This window comes from Symphalangus syndactylus, chromosome 9 (genome assembly GCF_028878055.3).
Source record: "Symphalangus syndactylus isolate Jambi chromosome 9, NHGRI_mSymSyn1-v2.1_pri, whole genome shotgun sequence".
NCBI classification, from domain to species: Eukaryota; Metazoa; Chordata; class Mammalia; order Primates; family Hylobatidae; genus Symphalangus; species Symphalangus syndactylus.
The window spans coordinates 18,269,002-18,290,708 of NC_072431.2; positions in this window are offsets into that span (position 1 = coordinate 18,269,002).

Genomic DNA, 21,707 nt, shown 5'->3' on the forward strand with positions numbered 1-21,707 from the left:
GAAGAGTCAAAAGAACCTACTAGGAGAACAAAAAAAGCTTAAAAAATCATTGACAAAAAAGCAAGGTGAGCATATTAATCTACTCTTTAATTTGGCACCACTAAGCAAAAAGTTAATATAAATGTCACCTTATTTCCATTCTAATCTTTCAAGTGTGTTGAAAATAGTGAAAGATAAGAGAGGTGGGCATGATTTTTTTTTTTTAACCAGTTTTAGTATCATCACTACATGACCAGGCCACTTAAGAGAAATGGGTGATCTGAGGAAAAGATAGTAAGAAACTGTTTATCAACAAAACACTCCTTCTCTATAAATTCTGGATTATATCCCAACATAAAGAATACATGGGCTAAAAGAATCATATAACAAATTTGATTGTCTTACTCCATTTGGGCTGCTATAACAAAACACCTCAGACTGAGCAGCTTATAAACAACAGAAATTTATGTCTCACAGTTCTGGAGGCTAGGTAGTCCAAGATCAAGGCACCAGCCAATCCAGTGTCTGGTGAGAGCCCATCTCCCCTAGATGGTGCATTCCATCTGTCCTCACAAGGTAGAAGGGGCAAACAGGCTCCCTCAAGCCTCTTTTATTAAGGCGGAGCCCTCATAACCTAATCACCTCCCAAAGGCTCCACCTCTTAATACTCCCTGATTATGAATTTAGGCTTCAACATATGGGGGTGGGGGCAGGGACACATTCAGGCCCCAGCATTAACCAAACTCTGCTTGATAAGAAGAATATCAGTATTTTTCTAGAAGAATCAAAATATTTATTCCTACAGTTTCCTCTAAGTGGGATTGGAAGAATTAGAGTGTTTGCCATGATCAGATTCAGATTTTTATAGGAGCACTAGAGGTGCTAGGAAGAGAAGAGACTTGAAGGAGGGAGAAGTAGCAAGAGTAGAAGCAGCAGGGAGACTGGTTAGGAAACCAATGCTAAGTTCCAGGAAAAAGATAGGGGTGGCTTAGACCAGTGTACCAGAAATAGAAATGGTCACAAGTGATCAGATTTGGGATTTATTTTGAAGGTAGCACTACCAACAGGATTTTTTTTAATGGAATAGATACATGATGTAAAAGAAGAGAAGAGTCAAGAATAAGCTCAGATTTATCTATTTATTTATTTATTTTTGTCATGTGAAACCAGGTAAAGAGTTTTGCCAACTACTGAGATGGTAAACAGTGGGTGAAAAGCAGGTTTAGGAGAAAAAATATATCAACCTTTGTTTTAAATGTTAAATATGAAATGTCTATTAGACATATAAATGAAGATGTTTAAAATAGTGTCTACATAAGGGGAAAAGCAGGGGTTGAAGATACAAATGTGGGTCATCTGCATGTAGACATTTAAAGTCATGAGACTGGATAGATCACATGAAGAGCAAGTTTAGATATGCAGAGAAGAGGCCTCCCAAGCATTTGGCATCACTAAGAGGAGGAGGATATGGCAAAGAGGACTGGGAAGGAGCAGCCACTGAAAGAAAGGAAGAGACGGGGAAAGAAAGAAACCACAAAACTAAGACACTACGATTCTCTCGAAACCAAATGAAGAAAATACTTAAAGAAGTGGGGACAATTTTCCGTGTTAAATGATGCTGAGGGATTCAGTATGGTGAAAACCAAGAACTGAGCATTGGATTTGACACCTTCAAGGTCATTGGTAACCTTGACAATGAAAAGAATTCTGTGGTAAAATATACAAATAATAAAATTTACAGTTTTAACCATTTTTAAGTGAACAATTTAATGGCATTAAATACATTCACATTGTTGTGCAACAATTACCACCTTCTATCTCCAGAACTTCATCTTCCCAAACTAAAACACTGTATCCATTAAACGATAGTTCCATATTCCCTCCCCCTGACAACCACCATTCTACTTTCTGTCTTTATAAAATTTGACTACTCTAGGTCCCTCATATAAGGGGACTAATACAATATTTGTTGTCTTGTGACTGGCTTATTTCATAATGTCTTCAATTTCAGATATTTTTACATTCTGTCAAAGTGAACACTGGGCCAGGCATGGTGGCTCACGCCTATAATCCCAGCACTTTGGGAGGCCAAGGTAGGTGGATCACTTGAGGTCAGGAGTTCAAGACCAGCCTGGCTAAATTGGTGAAACCCCGTCTCTACTAAAAATACAAAAAATTAGCCGGGCGTGGTGGCAGGTGCCTGTAATCCCAGCTACTTAGGAGGCTGAGGCAGGGGAATTGCTTGAACTTGGGAGGCGGAGGTTGCAGGAGCCAAGATCACGCCATTGCACTCCAGCCTGGGCAAGAAAGTGACACTCTGTTTCAAAAAAAAAAAAAAAAAGAAGAAAAAAAGAAAAGAAAGAAGGAAAGGAAATTTGAAGAAAGCAAGTTTAGGTGACTTTCAACATTACATAAATCATCAAAAGCGGCAAGATCAAAACTGGAACCAGGTTCCTGACCCACAATCCTTCCAATTTAAGCCTGAGTGATTTGCTTTCTCTGAAAAACCTGTACATTTTCCCAAATAGGAAACATTTTAAATTGAAAAAGCCCATTTGATTGTTCTGAAATAAAAGAATATTATATGTATACATAAATCTTTTAAATTGAAGCAATAATAAAATTGTCACTTTTGAGCCAAACAAGTACCAAAAATAGTAACTTTCTTTTCACCAAGTTTTCTAACTTCATGCTTAAAAATAACGTTCATCTTGACCAGGCACAGTGGCTCACGCCTGTAATCCCAGCACTTTGGGAGGCCGAGGCAGGTGGATCACGAGGTCAGGAGATCGAGACCATACTAGCTAACACAGTGAAACGCCGTCTCTACTAAAAATACAAAAAATTAGCCAGGCATGGTGGTGGGCGCCTGTAGTCCCAGCTACTCGGGAGGGTGAGGTAGAATGGCATGAACCTAGGAGGTGGAGCTTGCAGTGAGCCAAGATTGCGCCACGGCACTCCAGCCCGGGTGACAGAGCGAGACTCCGTCTCAAAAAAAAAAAAAAAAAAAAAAAAAATGTTCATCTTATAGACTAATGGAACAGAACAGAGAACCTAGAAATTAATCCATACACCTACAGTGAACTCATTTCAGCAAAGGTACCAAGGACGTACATTGTAGAAAAGAGTCTCTTCAAATAAATGGTGCTGGGATAACTGGATATCCACATGCAGAAGAATGAAACTAGATCCCCATCTCTCTATATATACAAAAATCAAATCAAAATGGATTAAAGACTTACATCTATCAAACTATGAAACTACTAAAAGAAAACATTGGGGAAACTATCCAGGACATTGGTCTACAATAGCAAAGATTTCTTGAGTAATACCTAACAAGCACAAGCAAGCCAAGAAAAAATGGACATCAAGTTAAAAAGCTTCTGTGCAGCAAAGGAAATAATTGACAAAGTGAAGGGATAACCCACAGAATGGGAGAAAATGGGTAGTTTGCCAGTGACCCATCTGACAAGGGATTAATAACCAGAATATATAAGGAACTCAAACAATGCTATAGGAAAAAATTTAATAATCCGATTAATAATGGGATTTCTAAAAATCTGAATAGACATTTCTCAAAAGACGACAAACGAATGGTAAACAGGCACATAAAAAGTTGCTCCACATCACTGATTATCAGAGAAATGCAAATCAAAACTATAATGAGATATTATCTCACCCCAATTAAAAAAGTTTGTATCCACAAATAGGCAATAACAAACTCTGGCAATGGTGTGAAGAAAAGGGAACCCTCTTATAATGTTGATGGGAATGTAAATTAGGTAAAACCACTATGGAGAACAGTTTGGAGGTTCCTCAAAAACTAGAATATAATCTACCAGGTGATCCAGCAATCCCACTGCTAGGTATATACCCAAAAGAAAGGAAATCAGTATATCAGAGATATCTACACTCCCATGTTTATAGCAGCACTATTCGCAATAGCCAGGATTTGGAAGCACCCTAAGTGTTCATCGACAGATGAATAGATAAAGAAAATGTAGTACATATACATAAGGGAGTATTATTCAGTCATAAAAAAAGAATGAGACCCTGACATTTGTAACAACATGGATGGAACTGGAGGACATTATGTTAAGTGAAATAAGCCAGGCATGAGAAAACAAACATCACATGTTCTCACTTATTTGTGGGAGCTAAAAATTAAAAACAATGAACTCATGGAGATAGAGAGTAGAATGATGGTTACCAGAGGCTGGAAGGATAACGGAGGGAGGAGGCAGGGAAGTGAGGAGGGCTAATGGTTACAAAAATATAGCTAGGTAGAATGAATAAGATCTAACATTTGCTAGCACAACAGAGTGATTATAATCGACAATACTGTACAATTTTAAAGAATTAAGAGTATATTTGGAATGATTTTAATACAAAGTAAGGATAAATGCTTGAGGTGATAGGTACCCCATTTACCCTGATATGATTATTATACATTGTATGCTTATATCAAAGTATCTAATGTACCCTATATATATGCCTACTATGTACCTGTAAAAATAAAAAATAAATCAATAGAAGATCTTCCAAGTGATCATCTGGAAGTGATCTTTCTAAAAAGCACTGAACTCTAGGCCAGGCGCGGTGGCTCACGCTTGAATCCCAGCACTTTGGGAGGCCGAGGCGGGCGGATCACGAGGTCAGGAGATCGAGACCACGGTGAAACCCCGTCTCTACTAAAAATACAAAAAAATTCGCCGGGCGTGGTGGCGGGCGCCTGTAGTCCCAGCTACTCGGGAGGCTGAGGCAGGAGAATGGCGTGAACCCGGGAGGCGGAGCTTGCAGTGAGCCGAGATCACGCCACTGCACTCCAGCCTGGGTGACAGAGCAAGACTCCGTCTCAAAAAAAAAAAAAAAGCACTGAACTCTTTAGAAAAAAAGTAATAATGTTAACCTTAACAATCAATATTTGGGCATAAGTTTTGCTTTATTATGTTATTATTAATTACATATAATTTTTCTAAGACTATTATAAAACAAAAACAGAAAATGCTCCATATTTTTAAATGAAATTTTATTCTGGCCAAAGGATTACTTCAATCTTCTTTTAAAATGAAAAACAAATTCTGGGTTAAAAGAATAATATGTAATTAGATAAACTGAGAATACAAAGGAACAGATTTGTTTCCAAAACACTTATACTCCACCAACGAATGTCATTAAATCTGTATTATAGGCCAAAGTTACACCATGAAATACCACTATTTGAAATAATTTTGGACTAAGCATGGGGCTAGAGAACTCACTTTAATTTGGGAACAAGTAAATGCCTTTGTAAAAGTCTAAAATTCCTCACCCACTATATATTTGCAGTTTAAAGGAATATGCTTTGAGATCTCCTTAGTGATCGTTATAGAATATTTTCTCAAATTACATATGAAATCAGCGAAAAATATAGTACAATTTGTCACAAGGTGTGCCAGATCAAGAGGTAGCAGGGAGAGAAATTAAGGGGAAAAGAAAAATATACATATGTTTCAGATGCTGTAAGGTTATTCATATATAGGTCAAGAACAACCAAGCCCAAATCACTGTATAGAAACAAAGACAGGGATTCTTAATAGAAACTTAAAGCTCAAACAAATTATTGCTGGTCAAATGTGTTTATTATCTCTTGTATCACAGTTTAATCTCTGGATACTCTATGGTTCATGTAAACAGACTGTTTCGGTTCATTTTACTTTCTCTAGTCTAATGGGGTCCTGGGGTTTAGGGTTTACCATTCATAAAAGGTTTTTAAAGACAGCACTATCAGATTCAAACCTAATGGGCCCATCATATGTAAGATAGATTTCATCTTAAATATCCCTTCACCACACACCCACATAAACACACAGCTTTTCTAATAGTGTATTTGAAAATACTTTCCATCTCAGCGCTGGTGAACATTGAGAGTGGATAACTGGCCACCTTATACATGCACAGCTGTATATATGCCCTTTACACTGAGCATCATTTGGAGGAAAAAGCATCCTAGACAGATGTCTGCTCCATGGTTTATAAGAGTATGTGATACCATCCGCACTTTTCACAGCTAAACCCTTGAAAACTGGGAGACAGACAAAGGAACCCAAACGTGAAGAGCATTCATTAAAAGATGTAAATAGCCAAGATCCGTGCTGTTTTGTTTCAATCTTCTTTATACTGCTGAAAACAGGAAAGCCTCCTGTCACGCAGACTCCAGGATTCTCAGAGCCCAATAAAGGTTAGTGACATTTTCAATTCATGTTTGTTTTCATTCTTCTAATCATGAACCCTGTGTCAGCCTGAGAAACCAGCTGAGAGTAATCCATAACCTTTTATAAGTGAAACATTAACTCACAGCTCGTCCTGATGTCTTTTTAATGTAATACAAAAGCAAAAGCAAAAACACAATAATATACATGATAGAAACACGGTAGCCAAATGAGAAAGTTTGTTGGAACTTTCACAGCACAGAGTACCACCTAATTTAATGGCCAAATATTATTTACTAACTAGCCTAGATTGAGAATAAATATAAATACACCAACCAGAGTAACATCCGAATAGATAATCAAGAACAAATTACAAAAATCTTTCAAGATTGCCATTAATTACCAATGCAGTGTTCATAATAGAATAGGCATGCACCACAGAAAATACTTTTTCCTTAATCCATAATTTGTATTAATGCATCATTCCTTGGAAAATAGTAGTCTTCACTAAATGGGTGAGTTTTGAAGCTGATCAGAAATATGCTGCTGTATCATCTTCCCTAATACCCATACCCACTGTTCTATAAGATGCTCAGCAACATAGACATTTAGGCTGAAATCTAAATTGTAATACAGAATATGGTTCCTGATTGTTTCGCTGATTTCAATAGTTTGCCAGATTGAAGTTGGGTCTCCAAAACTATCTCCTGAGAGACATGAGTGTAATTTCTCCTGGAGAGTACATTCCTAATCAGATATTTAAGAAACTGGCTTTGCCATCCCAGTTGAGACTCTCTGTATCTGGGTACTAAGTGGCATGATCATCAAAGATTTAAGGACACCAAATAAGTGACTAATAAGCAAAATCCAGTTGAATTACACAACGGAGAGGCACTAGACCTAAGCAGTTAACTCTCCAACATGTCAAGAGAGATCAATGCTGACACTAAGAAGTACTAATTTTCTAACCCAGGTAAAGACAAGACAGTATATGAAAGTAAAAGTAAAAGCTCTTTGGAACAAGGCATGATTTATTCTTCCTTGCCAAGAAATACAGCAGACCATGAGGAGCCTTCTACAGGGCTGACAGCAAGAAACATGCAGATAACGAAGGCTTCTATTCTTCATCCCTATAGCTTCCAACATACAAAGAAACAAGCATCAGTGGCTGAAAAGATTTCAGTGAATACAACACAACTCAAAGTTTGGAGGAATTAGAAGGAGAAGGGCAGAAATGGGCTAGGGATTCTAGTCTTTATTAACGTTTATTTCATTAGCTCTAATTGCTTCATTATTATAAACATTATTATATTCATATTTGTTTCATCTCAAACTAATTTAATTGGCGGAATTGTGTCCTTGCTATTATGTGATACAATTAGCTCTCATTAGTTCACATTTCACTCATTTTCTCCTGACTGATTGCACTACATACTGATGCTCGCTAATATCAATACGTAATGTAATCAGTCAGGAGTAAAATGTTGTTACAGTGTCTTGAAAACTATCGTAGTTATCATTCTGATTGTTTTCAAAGTACCAATATTCTTTCAATAATTTCTGTCTTAGTAATGTGAAATTTGGTGTTAATACAATTTTTACTATACTTATTGACACAATGGTGCACCATCATTTAAGTAATTAGAGACAGCAAATAATTAAGAAATTTAAAAAGACAAACTGCCATTTGCTCATGTAGCCTTTAAATCACAGAAAGTGAAGCGCCGATTTTTTTTTGGTTTTCTTCTGAATCATTAAGTTTTCCCCTTCCCCTCCCTAATCTTTTATTTTTCTTCATTGTTATAATCCTTCTATAACCACGTGGAGAGCTTCAGGACAGCAAGAACCTGCAGCTGATGCTTTCTATGGGAGGTGAAGAGGTCCCTCGAATTGTGCTACTGTTACTTTGCCCTTTGAGCATCTACAGCAGGGAGTCTATAAAGGCAGAAGCAAAGCATGGAGATTTGTCTATCTGATTATTGCGTCAGAAACGCTAACGATTCAAAGGGAAGAAAAGGGCAAAAGGCTTTTTGTAATCAATTTTATAAAATCCACTGGGCTTTCAGTGGGGCCCATTTGGAAATGCCCTGCTAGTTTACTCAGATGAAATACACACAGAGACTCTACATTCTCCTCCTGGACTATTTTAGCGCTATTACTTAGAATGTGAATTTGTACATACATTTCTAAATAAAACACTTGCTGTCCCTTTTTCCCTCACCAAGAATTACACCCTGTGGTTCCCACTAAACTACAGATCATTCTGAGACAAATAATGGCACAACAAACTCGACTATATTATTCCTCGGAGCAGAGCTTCCCAACAATACATGTATTTAACAGTCTTTTCAACTGGTCTTGAACAAGATCCTAAGGTATAAACACACACACACACATACACACACAATACTCAATGCCAGAAAATTTAAGGCAGCAAATGGCTTAATGGTTTTGATTTTCGAAAAGTTCAAAACAGAAATCATTTTAAGTAAATTTTAAAAAGAAGATGAATCTACGTTACTTTTGCCAAAGCTAAATCCTACCTCAAATAATGGCAGAAGACATTTAAATACCAGAGTCGCTAAATAATCCCTGTTTGAATCATGGTTTCCCTGAACTGGGTTAAGCCTTTAGACAGAAACTAATTGCTACAAACACTAATTTTCAAGTCCCTTTTGTTTCCCTTCGCAGGCACCTCTGGACACAGAAGGTACCCAATTAGCAGAATTCACGGTCCTGATTGTGTATTGTGGGGCTAGTGTGTGGGCTGTATAAACACTGCTGATTACCATTCCTCTGTAATGGCTGATTTTTTGATTGCTTAATAAGGCCATCTATTCTGCATCAGGGCCTGGCAAAGCAGTTGGTGAAATCAGTTAGGTCACTTTTTTTTCTGGTCCGAGTAGCAGGAGGAGTCTGTGATGGTGGCAGTTGACTAAAAACATAATTACAGGCTATTTAATCGCATCTGTTTCCCCACTTAACATTGTTTGTTCAAGTTAGACATAGTTAAGTAAATCAAAAGGACAATAATGGCAAAAACACTAAAAAATTACTATTACATGGTTAAAACTCTAGGGTTTGATATAATTACAGAAAACATAGCTTGCAGTGATTTTTTTAAGGTACTAATTTTTATTAGGTTCTATACACACATTTTGCTTGTTTCGTTGGTTTTTTTTTAGGATTTTTTTTAAGATTCTGTGTTATGTAAATAACTATTTGTCTGACAGGACTGATTTCATGTGAAGGGTTCTACAGGGATGATATTATTTATTATGATGATTTTTATGTGCTCATCCAATGTTATAATTAGCAGTCAAGTAACTCCTATCCTGTTTCGTGATTAATAACTAATCCCATAAACACACCTTCCACTACATAGAATTGTCTAGATGGATGAGTCCAAGTGAGCATCAGACCCAAGGGCACCGCCATTCACTCCGAGCTGGCCCCATCCTCCCTCTGAGTACCATACCTGTAATTTATCAATAACGCAAAACTGCTTGATAATCAAAGGGATAAAACTGAAGGCACCCAGACAGCCAGAGCTGCCAACAGGCATCAGGCCCATGTTCCAATGCAACTAAGCCGGCCATTGAATCCAGTAAATACGATGAATCAATATAGGGTCAGATGAAATGAGAGGCAGCTGCTCTTTCAGAAACATACCCTGTTCTCAGTACCACATGTAGCATGTTCATAAGATGACTTACAACCACATCCGGCAGATATTTTACTAAGCAATCTGCAGTACTTGTTTTAGAATAACTGTCTTTTGTAAGTCGATACAACAGAAAAAGTTGTCTTTTGTAACCTCCAAGACTGTTACTACCCAAGGCCTAACAGAGAAGGATTTGTAACTGAGAGCTACCCTCCACTCCTGGAGAGTCTGAAAGGAATCCTCAGGAAAGGAGGGTCATCTCCCTCAAAGTGCAATCGTCTTTATTAAAGATGTTTTTCAGGATAAGGAAACTACATCTCAGTATTGATTTTAAATGAAGCAAGCATGATACACATTATGAATAGAAGTTCTTGAAATATACTACCTGCACGACAAATACCAAAATATCCATTATGGCAGAATATACAGTTTACATTATTTTTAGTATTTTTGCATGATTTTAACTATTAAATAGCTTTTAAATGTTTTTAATTATGTAAAGGTATTCTGAGGACAACTGGCACAGAGCATAGTTACCATAAATGCAATTAACAAAATCTTTCACTGATTTGCTAGCTTATACAAAGACACAGTGCCATTCCATGGACCATCGTGTTTGGCAGCTACTCATTATTTGTTTAGTGTTAAAATATGTATTGAGGGCTTACTGCACATCAGGTACTGTGCTAGATATTGAGGTTAGAAGAGTAGAACGCTAAAGAAGGCATAATCCCTGGCCTCAGGGAGCTTACAGTCTAGTGATGCAGACAGACAAGTACATTAACAGGTAAATCACTGCAATCTGTGATAAGGTCTATGATGGAAATGTGTAATGCCCCACAGTGGAATGACCAGGATATTTGATTCAGAGAAGGCCTCCAAGAAGATTCCTTTTTAGCTGAGACTTCAGTGATAAGAAGGAGCTGGCCATGTGAAGACCAGGGTGGATGGTGGAGAAGCAGAGCATTTCAGGCAGACCTATGGCATGTGCACAGGCAGGCCCTGAACTGGGAAAGACATCAAGTGTTTAAGGAAGTGCCCGAAGTTCTTTGTGACTGCATCAAAGTTGATAAGTGGAGAGATCACCAGAGGAAGTAGGAGAGGTGGGCACAGAAGAACAAAGCAGACCCCAGTAAGTCAAGGTAGGGAGTCAATTAAATTCAAAGTCCAGCAGGAAGCTTCAAGTAAGAAAGCACCACGATCTGATTTAGATTTTTGAAAGGTCATTCTTCTATGGGAGAATAGACTAAAAGCGGCAAGATTGGACATACTGGAATGAGGTAGGAAGCTGCGGTACTCCAGGCAAGAGGAGATGGTCTCTCAAATCAGGGTGCAGAGTTTGGATATGGAGAAAACTAGGGTATAGATTATGGAGATGGGAAGAAGAAAACACATTCGATAAATATTTTGGAGACAAAATAAAAGGTTTTGTGTATGTGTATCTTGTCTCCCAACCAGATTGCAATCTCTCAGAGAGCAGACCCTGTCTTCAGGCTTACATTGGGAAATCTCTGTCCACAGTCAAATATCAGACATTCACTTGGAACCAGGATTCTTTCCTCCTGGTTCTCACCTGCCTACCTTTCCATCACTGGGGCCAGCTGATTTGACCTGAACAAAACTTAATGTCATTATAATGGGAATATGCCAGGGCCTAAGGTACCTCAGCAACAAGCCAAATGAGAAGAAAGAGAGAATGTGTCTTAGTGGGACAGAAGCCCCAGGAAGGTGGCCAGCAGTCCAACACCTACTGTCACGGCTGCACACACTTGGACCATTACCAGTGGCAGGACAGTACTCTCTGGCAGGCAGTCACTGCCAAGGAAGGTACGCAGGGTCAGGTTAGATTCCAAGTCAAGAGGATCAGGATCCATCATCCTTACATTTCCAATGTATTTCCTGCCCCTATGTTAATTAGAAACTGGAGTAACCCTAAGGAATACACGTTTGGAAGCACGATGGGAAGGCAGGGAATTCATTCAACAAATATTTGTTGTACACCTTCTACGTCCAGGCATTAGTCTAGGATCAGGGGTACAGCAATTAGTAAAAGTCTCTGCCTTCAATGAGCTTACATCCTTGTAAGGAAGACATATGAAAGCAAAATAAATAACACATTAGATTAGAAAGAAAGGCACACCATGAAGAAAAATAAACCAGGATAATTCCATTTGGCTAGAACATAGATTTATGGTAGAAAAATAGAAGAGAGAAGACTTAAATGAAAGGTTGATGGAAGGCAAGTTTGCTGAGAAGAGAACTAATGAGTTGCAAAAGTACAGAGAACTGGAGGTCATGGTGATGGCAATGAGGAGACTCAGTTGGAGGTGAAGAATAATATTGGAGCTAGAGAGGGCCTTAGAGATTCTGAATCAACCCCCTAACTTTACAATAAGGTGAGATATAAGGGCTAGCTACCCAGTGGCTTAGCATCTCTGCCATTTTCCTCTCCTCCTGTTGCTGTGATTCTAGCATCCCATGCCATCCAGCCCCCCCATGGCATGTTCTGGATCTAGAGAGAAACTCCAGATTCAAGGTCTTGGAGGCAGAGCAAATCTGCGTGACAGGTGAGGCCCAAGGTGTGATTAACCCTGTGAGCAGATGAAGTGTAGGGAGGGTAATGAATATCACTAGTTCGTTATCTGCCACATGCTAAGTGCTTTACATGCATTGTCTAATTTAACTCTCTCAACAACTTTCTAATGTAGGTATTATCTTCCACAGCAAACATAAAAACCCAAGGTTACATGGCTGAAAATGATTTAAACCTGTGCACATTTAACTCCAAAGCCCCTGTTTTTTCTATTATGCCACACAGTCTCCTAGCATAGGCTCGGTAAGTTTAAAAGGGGGCAGGGTTAAGCAGGAAGGTTAGGGGTGGGGAGGTCAAGAGACAAATGTCACTGTTTATGTAGTCATGACCTCTTACTGCAGAGAGAGGGTTGGGGCAATGCTTCAAGAGGTTGGCAGAGTCAATGATACGGATATTAAAGTTCCTGAGGATGATGTCCTCAGCCTAAATTTCCATGTGGAATATGCATGCAGGTGTACATGTGTATGTATGCACACATTTACATGTACATGCAAGTGAGGGAGAACAAAGACCAAGATCAACATAGCGGGAGTTGAAAAGAGGCCTGTGAGCCAGATACTCAAGTTCTCTGTGACTGAGGATATTAAAGTGAATGCTAAAGGGTTTATCATGCTTTGATTTTGAAAGTTATTAAGAAACCCCAGAGATGTGTATGTAAGAAATCCAATTAAATAACAAATGTTCTGGAATAGGAAAGCAAGAATAAAGCCCATCTGCTACCAAAGACACCAGTAAAAGTGTAGCTTTTTATGACTCTCAAGCCAAAGGGTAGGAACTTATTAACAGTAACACGAGAGCAGACTCTTTATTCTCCAATATGAGAAGCCACTGACCAGAGTCCCACACAGCAGCCCCCACGAACACACAGGTGGCTCTGGACAATGTCCTCTGGCAGTAGATGCCTGGAGGCCCAGAGAGCTCAGTCCATCTTTATTGTTACTTTCTTTCTGGAGAGTAATGGAGAATAATGACTTTTTCAGCGACTCTCAAAATTATGGTCCCAAGCCCAGCAACATGTCCTATAACTTGTGTAAGGTACATGGATGTGCTTTAGTCAAGGAATAGGCCGAGGCAGATATCCAGCCTGCATGACTCAGTGAGTTTGGCACGTAAACGCACACCTCAACTTGTTATAAAACCTGTTTGTGTAAGTTCATACTTGGCTCTATGCCACTATTGTCTGTAAAAGATATAACTGTCCTTCTGATGCTGTACAGCGGTTCTTGGGGGCTTGGCTCGACTCAGCTCAATATGGCTTAACATGGTAGGCCTGCTGATGCAAAGAGAGAGAGAGAGCCAGAGCTGTCCATCTTTACAGACAGACAGGAGGGAGCCAGGACACAACTCAACTTGCTCATGCGCAGAGAGAGAAAGAGTTAAGCTGCTGACCCTGAAGGCAAAGGCTGTGCATGGGGGTGGCCAGCTCAAGCAGCCAAGACAGGGCGGACAGGGAGAAAACTGTTGATGATAAAGCTTCTGGATAAAACTACATTTCACCTTCCTACAGCCCTCTAAGTATTCTTGCTACCCATCTACCCACTCCCTCAGACTTCAGCATGGGCTGGACCCAGACCCTGGGATCTGACAATTGGCAATGAGAATGGGATGAAGCGAGTGGGTCTTCAGCCTCCAGGGCTCCCGGGTCAGCTATGTGGCCGCAGCATGAGCTGTGGTACCCAGTGGCAGCCGTGCTGCTTGGATGAGCCCTAGTGGAAACATGGGAGGCAGTGGACATATCCCCCGCAAGTGTGGAGAAGGCGCTGAAGCACCTGGAAGTGCACAGCACTGAGAAGCAGCATGCCTTTACCAGCAGAGTCAGGGGGGCATTTGTGACTGCGCTGTGGGAAGTGCATGCCCAGTCCCTGCAGGATGCAGCACAGGGAGGAGGAAGAACCTTCACTGCAGACTCGCCCAGTGATCCACCAGAAAATAGAGCATGAGCAGTTGTTGGGCCCCAAGGGTGGGCCCAGAGACGCCCCCGTCATGGTGGAATACATTTCCTATGGTGCCTGTGCCCCCGTTAAGCAAATAATGTCTGCAGTCACGTAAAGACTTAGTGCAAGTCATTCAGGAGGAGGACATTGCTGTGCTGCCTGGTCCCGCTGGACCGTTCCAGTTCAAAGGGTACCTGCTGCAGTTGGCGGAAGTGCAAAGCCTTTTCTGTTTGATAAGAAACTGGCCAAGATACCCAGCTTGTGGGGAGCACTGGACGACCAGAGCCACCTGTGGACTTGGCAATCCACTAGTCTCTGCACCCGGATAAGTTTCCGGGCAGAGCTGCATTTATTCACGGCTATGAAGACTGGTCAGTGAAAGTGAAACCTGCGTCTTGGCATCTTGGAATTGGCCACTTGGCTCTCTGCTTATGCACTGTGTATGTCTCTCCCATGCCTAAGGACATTCTGGGGGTGGATGTTTTGCACGGCTTGGCAGCTGTGCCGTCACAGACTTCATGCACCCCTGGACAATGGAACTGGGACAGTCCACTGAGAGCCAGGAACAGTTTGCCTTCATGGGAAGATGACAACGGGCTTTCTCAGTGTTGCTGCAGAGCTATGTGCATAGACATCATATATCACGGTTTTGTTGATGATGTTATATTAACCTCTGATTTGCTTGCAGGTTTAGAAGAGGCAGCACCCCTCTTGCCTGGGACTGGGATGATGCAGCTGAGACAGCCTTCCTGGTAGCCAAGCAGGCTATTCAGTAGGTATAGATCCTATGGGTAGTCAACCAGAGGTACCCGTTTAAGCTAGATGTGCATACGACCACAGATAATTACAGTTAGGGCCTATAGCAGTGCACGGAGTGCCTGAGTATGCTAGTAGGCTTTCGGTCCCAACTATGGAAGGGAGTTGAGCTCCAGTGTCCATTAATAGAGAAGCAGTTGGTAATAGCGGGATGGGTGCATTCATGGATAACCACCCCCCAGACTGGGAAAGCAGTTAGTAACTGCATATGCTGCCCTTCAGGCTCATAAAAGCATGTCGGGACGGTTACAGTCATTGTGCAGACAACTTACCAGGTAGCAGGATGGGTGTGTTCGTGGGTAACAACCCCAGAGTGCAGACATCCACTTTAGAGAAGTGGGGCACCTACTTAGAACAGTGAAGTACACTGAGTACAAGTCCCTGAGCAGATTTACAAGAGGTTTTGGGGCCTGCGGTCCTAATGCAAGATAAGGCTATGGGGCCTGAGGCATCCCTAGATCCTGAGCCTTCACTGTTAGGAAGAGCAGCCCCCATTCCTAATAGGGCATGATATACAGATAGATCTAGCTGGGGTGCTACTGCTGCCTGGACTGTTGTCACAGTCCAGCCTTGTACTGACGCCATACGGTTTGAAACCAGGTGTAAACAGAGTAGCTAATGAGCTAAACTCAGGGCAGTGTGAATAATAATCACCAAAAGGGTGACACCTGTGGTAATCTGCACCAATAGCTGGGCAGTTTATCAAGGCTTATGTATACCGGGCCTGCATGCCCAAAGCCTAGGTGTCAAACCTGTGTATCCAAAACCTATTCTCCCTCGGCCGGGGGGGTGTAGAGTATAAGGTACACGGATGTGCTTTGGTCAAGGAATAGGCTGAGGTGGATATCCAGGCCTGCATGATTCAGTGAGTTTGGCACATAAGCACACACCTCCACTTGGTATATAACCTGTTTGTGTAAGTTCATACTTGACCCTACGCAACTATTATCTGTAAAAGGTATAACTGTCCTGCTGACACTGTACAGGGACTCTTGGTGGCTTGGCTCGACTTGACTCAACGTGGCTTAACATGGCAGGCATGCTGGCACCCAGAGAGAAAGACAGAGCCAGAGCTGTCCGTCTTTGCAGACAGACAGGAGGGAGCCAGGATACAGCTCAGCTTGCTCATGCCCAAAGAGAGAAAGGGTTAAGCTGCTGACCCTGAAGGCAAGGGAGAGCCAGCCTGTGTGTGGGAGTGACCAGTTCAAGCAGCCGAGACAGGGCGGACAGTGAGAAAACTATTGATGAGAAAGCTGCTGGATAAAACTGCATTTCACCTGCCTACGGCCCCCCAAGTGTTCTTTCTGCCCATCCACCCACTCCTTCGGACTTCAGCACGGGCTGGACCCAGACCCTGGGATCTGACAACTTGTTAAGAATGCAAATCCCGAGGCCCATCCTAGACCTACTGAATCTGAAGCTCCGTGAGGCCCCGCAGTCTGCGACTTAACAAGCCTCCAGGTGAATCTGATGCCTCCTGAAATTTAAGAATCACCCCCAAAACATCTCCCAGGAACAAGAGACAGTCTACAGGCAGGAGAGCTACTGAGTCAGCAATCAGGAGTTACTTAGGGAAACAAGAAACCCCTATGTAAGCATCCTGTTTTCAACAATTAAATCAAGGTTGTAGAGATTACAAAAGGTATTTAATTTTATTAGACTCAGTTTTCAAGCAAAAAGAAAGATAAAATCATTAACTGCCCACCTTACTCCCCCAAGAATGGCCATTATCAAAAAAATTGAAAAATAATAGATGTCATCAGGGATGTGGTGAAAAGAGAACACTTCTACACTGCTGGTAGGAATGTAAACTAGTACAACTATGGAAAACAGTGTGGAGATTCCTTAAAGAACTAAAAGTAGAACTACCGTTTGATCCAGCAATCCCACTACTGGATATCTACCCAGAGGAAAAGAAGTCATTATATGAAAAGGATATTTGCACATGCACGTTTATAGCAGCACAATTCGCAATTGAGAAAACGTGAAACCAGCCCAAATGCCCATCAATCAATGAGTGGATAAAGAAATTGTGAGATATATATATACATATATGATGGAATATATATATATATATGATGGAATATATATATGATGGAATATATATATATGATGGAATATATATATGATGGAATATATATATATGATGGAATATATATATGATGGAATATATATATATGATGGAATATATATATGATGGAATATATATATATGATGGAATATATATATATGATGGAATATATATATATGATAGAATATATATATGATGGAATATATATATGATGGAATATATATATGATGGAATATATATATGATGGAATATATATATATATATGATGGAATACATATATATGATGGAATGTATATATATGATGGAATATATATATATGATGGAATATATATATATGATGGAATATATACATGATGGAATATATATATGGTGGAATATATATATGTGATAGAATATATATACGATGGAATATATATATGATGGAATATATACATGATGGAATATATATATGGTGGAATATATATATGTGATGGAATATATATACGATGGAATATATATATATATATGATGGAATACTGCTCAGGCACAGAAAGGAATGAACTAATGGCATTTGCAGCAACCTGGATGGGATTGGAGACCATTATTCTAAGTGAAGTAACTCAGGAATGGAAAACCAAATATCACATGTTCTCACTCATAAGTGGGAGCTAAGCTATGGGTTGCAAAGGCATAAGAATGATTCGATGAACTTTGGGAACTCAGTGGGGAAAGGGTGGGAAGGGGGTGAGGGATAAAACACTACAAATGGGGTTCAATATATACTGCTTGGGTGATGGGTGCACCAAAATCTCACAAATTACCACTAAAGAACTTGCATAACCAAATACTACCTGTTCCCCAAAAACCTATGGAAATAAAAACTTTAAAAAAATTAAATAAAAAAAAAAATTCTTAACCACATAGTGATCGTGCAAGCGAGTCTTCCAGTCACCTTCAGCAAGAGGCAGCACCAGCAGCTAGGACAGCATGCTGGAGAGTGGAGGGAGAAGGGCCTGCTGGGTGGCAAAATGGTGATCAGAGACATCAAAATATACAGAGAAAGGAGGAAAAAGGCTAGAATCCTCCTAATGATGACCTGAGTCCTGCCACTCAATGGGAGAATCACCAGAACCTGTAGGATCTTATTTGGAATTGACATTCTCTATTGTAATTTTGTTCCTGTTTATTTTTAAATTTTCTTTTTGTTTCACTGGAAAGGAAAGATGATGCTCAGTTTTAAACTTTAGAAGTGTACAAGTTGCTTTGTTACAAGAAAACTAAATGTGTACACACACAAAAAGAGACATCAAAATAAAACACAGCTGAGCAACTGAATAGCCACTGAATAGCAATCATCCTTTCACCTCAATTACTCCAGAGAGCAACTGTGGATTCCATGCAATCATGGCAAAATAATTGATGCTCATACTAACGACACTACTTCCTCAAAGAAAAGCTATGTTCAGCATACTTTTTAAGATGACCAGTTTCATTAAAAACGTCAAAGGGACGCTTTAAGGGGTAAACTATAGCTATCCAGAAAGCTGATATAAAACATTTAAAACATGTTTCTTAACAATACTAGATAAATGAAGTATTTTGTAATTTTTTTTTTAAATCCTAGGGAAAAAAGTGACAATGAAAATAATTGGGAAGGAATTTGAGGTCTGGCAACTAGTGTGACTCTAACACCAACAAACTGTGCGACAAGGGGCAAATTACTAAGCACTTGGACTGTAATTTCTCTGGATAGATCGTTCATTTCTTGAAGGAGGGAGTCTAGGTAACCTCTCACATCCCATATTGCTTTAAAACTCTTAATCTATCATATAAGTCTATACTTTAGTCTCACCCCAGGCCCAGAAATTTCTTCCCCTGCAACTATCTCACCTGAGAATCTACAAATTCCCTCAGGAAGCTGTTCTTCCCATACTCTCTGCCCCTAGAAGTTAGAGAATTTAACAGTTCACCTTAAGTGGTTACAATTCTGAAATTCAATATTCTTGGAAAAGGGATGTCATACTACATTGTATTTTTTTTCCAAGAAATTGTTTAATCTATATGTTATTTGACTCGGTCATTAGCAATCTTTGTGCCAAGATAGCTCCTAATCAAATTCTGGCAGAATATAAGTACCATTGAGAAGAAAGCATACAGATCTTTCTTTTGAGAAGTACCTATTTTTCTTTCTGGTTGAGCAATGTTATGCAACAAATGCTTCCAACTGGCTTTCTATCAAGGAAAATCATTAAAGATGAAATGCTCTAAGGGACATGATCATAGAAGCCTGAGACGCTTGTAAGTAATTACATTCATGCTGATAATTAGAAGAAACAGTCTGTGTAGTGGATATAGTACAATCACCTTTCACCACTGGTCTTGGATTTGATTTCTCCAAGGAATGCCAAGAAAAGCCTTTATTTAGCTGCAGTTTATGCTTCCCTCAATTCACTTATTTTGTAATGTAAAAAAAGGAGAATCTGAAAAAAGAGAATGGGCACCTTGACATTTTAACTGCTTTGTTTTTAATGAAAATTTGCTTCTTTGAAGTGAATATAAAGCAGGTATGGGCAACAAGCCAGGAAGTGCTTATTTATCACCCAATAGCCTCACATGTCCTCAAATGCCTTAACCTAGCCTTAAAATATCCTCATTAGATTTCCCTGCTAGCTTGTATGCCATGCTTATACAAAGCAAAGCATTTAACAGCCAAACAACACCGCGTGCACACACACACGCACTCACACACACACTGTGCCCACAACCTTGGCAACAGGTCTCAATGCTCAGAACTTAAGAAGAAAATCTGCCTCCAAAGCCATCAGTAGGTCAATGTACATACACGGATAGAACAATTTATCAGAATTGGTGTTTCTCCCCCACGAGCACATTGACTGTGGTGAGCTTGGAATAAAATTGACAGTAATTCTCTTTTTCATTTTATAGTGAATCTGTTGCCTGTAATCACTGTGGACAAAAATTTGTTATAATTTCACTTCTTAATCAAATGGATGCTCAAAGAGCAGAGAGGGCACTAAAGCAAAGAGATACTTCTAGGTCCTTAGCCAGTCTAAAATGGTTAATACTGTTGCTCTCCCCCTGCTCTTGAAACTCTATTTTGGATTTCCAGTGGCTATGTTTCCTAGTTCTCGTTTCTCTCTTCTGCTTCACTGTCTCCCATTGCCTGCCCCTTAAGCACACAAGTTCCTCCAGGGTTTTCTACCCCAGCCCTTTTCTTTCTTATCCTATACTCTCTCCACAGGAAGAGGCGGTATCTTTCGCTAAAATCAAAAACATCTGGATGCGAATCCCGGTTTTACCATCCACCTGGTATGTAATCCCAGGTCTCGGTTTCCACTCAAACCTTCCCTCACGAGGTCCCCATGAGGATCAGGTGAGAGTTCAGATATCTAAGCCCTGAGCAGAAAGCCCGATCATAGGGAGGTTGTGGGGCGGGGCGGGGGGGAGAAATATCCTTTCTTCCCATCTTAGGTTCATGGCTGAGGCCCCTATGACAAAAGACAGATTTCACAAGAGAAAAGCAAATAAATGTATTTAAGGTAAGTTTTACGTAACACAGGAGCCTTCAGAAATGTAGTCCCGGGCTGGATGCAGTGGCTCACGCCTTTAATCCCAGCACTTTGGGAGGCTGAGGCAGGCAGATCATGAGGACAGGAGTTCAAGACCACCCTGGCCAACATGGTGAAATCCCCCTCTCTACTAAAAATATAAAAATTAGCCAGGCGTGGTGGCACGTGCCTGTAATCCTAGCTACTCAGGAGGCTGGGGCAGGAGAATTGCTTCAACTTGGGAGGCAGAGGCTGCAGTGAGCCTAGCCTGCACCATTGCACTCCAGCCTGCGCGACAGAGCACGACTCTGTCTCAAAAAAAAAAAAAAAAAAAGCCCCAAAGAAAGTGTGTTTTTGTATTTTTTATGTTAGGCTTGATGAAGCGGTAGACAGCCACGGAGAAGTATGACTGGACAAAGGATGCATGAGCTAAAAGTAATAAACTCAGGGGGAGCTTGGCAAGGCCTGTTTGTTTAGATTCTTCTTGGCATCTCCGTGTTTTCCACTCCCTTCCTCCAGGTATAGGGCAGGCACTTCTCAAATGAGGATCTCATGGCCTGCTGCAGGGAAAAAGAGTGAGAAGAAGGCAAGAAGGGGCCTTCTGCTTCTGCTGTCTTCTCAAATGCCAGTGTGTCACATTTGGGGACCACAGGTCCTCAGCCCCATCTACGTATTCAATGAATTTATGTTCCTCCTCTTTTTCTTCTTCCTCAGGCAAATGCTTCCTCTCCCACAGCTATGAAATAATCCATGGACAATTCTTCAGTACATGGGTGTTCCCTATATGTAGATGATGACCAAATCTATGCACACAGTTCATATCCCTGTTTCTATCAGCCAGCTGACGCTGGGCCCACAGGAACCTAAAACTTAGCACATCCAATTAATTGTTATCACTTCACATACCCCTG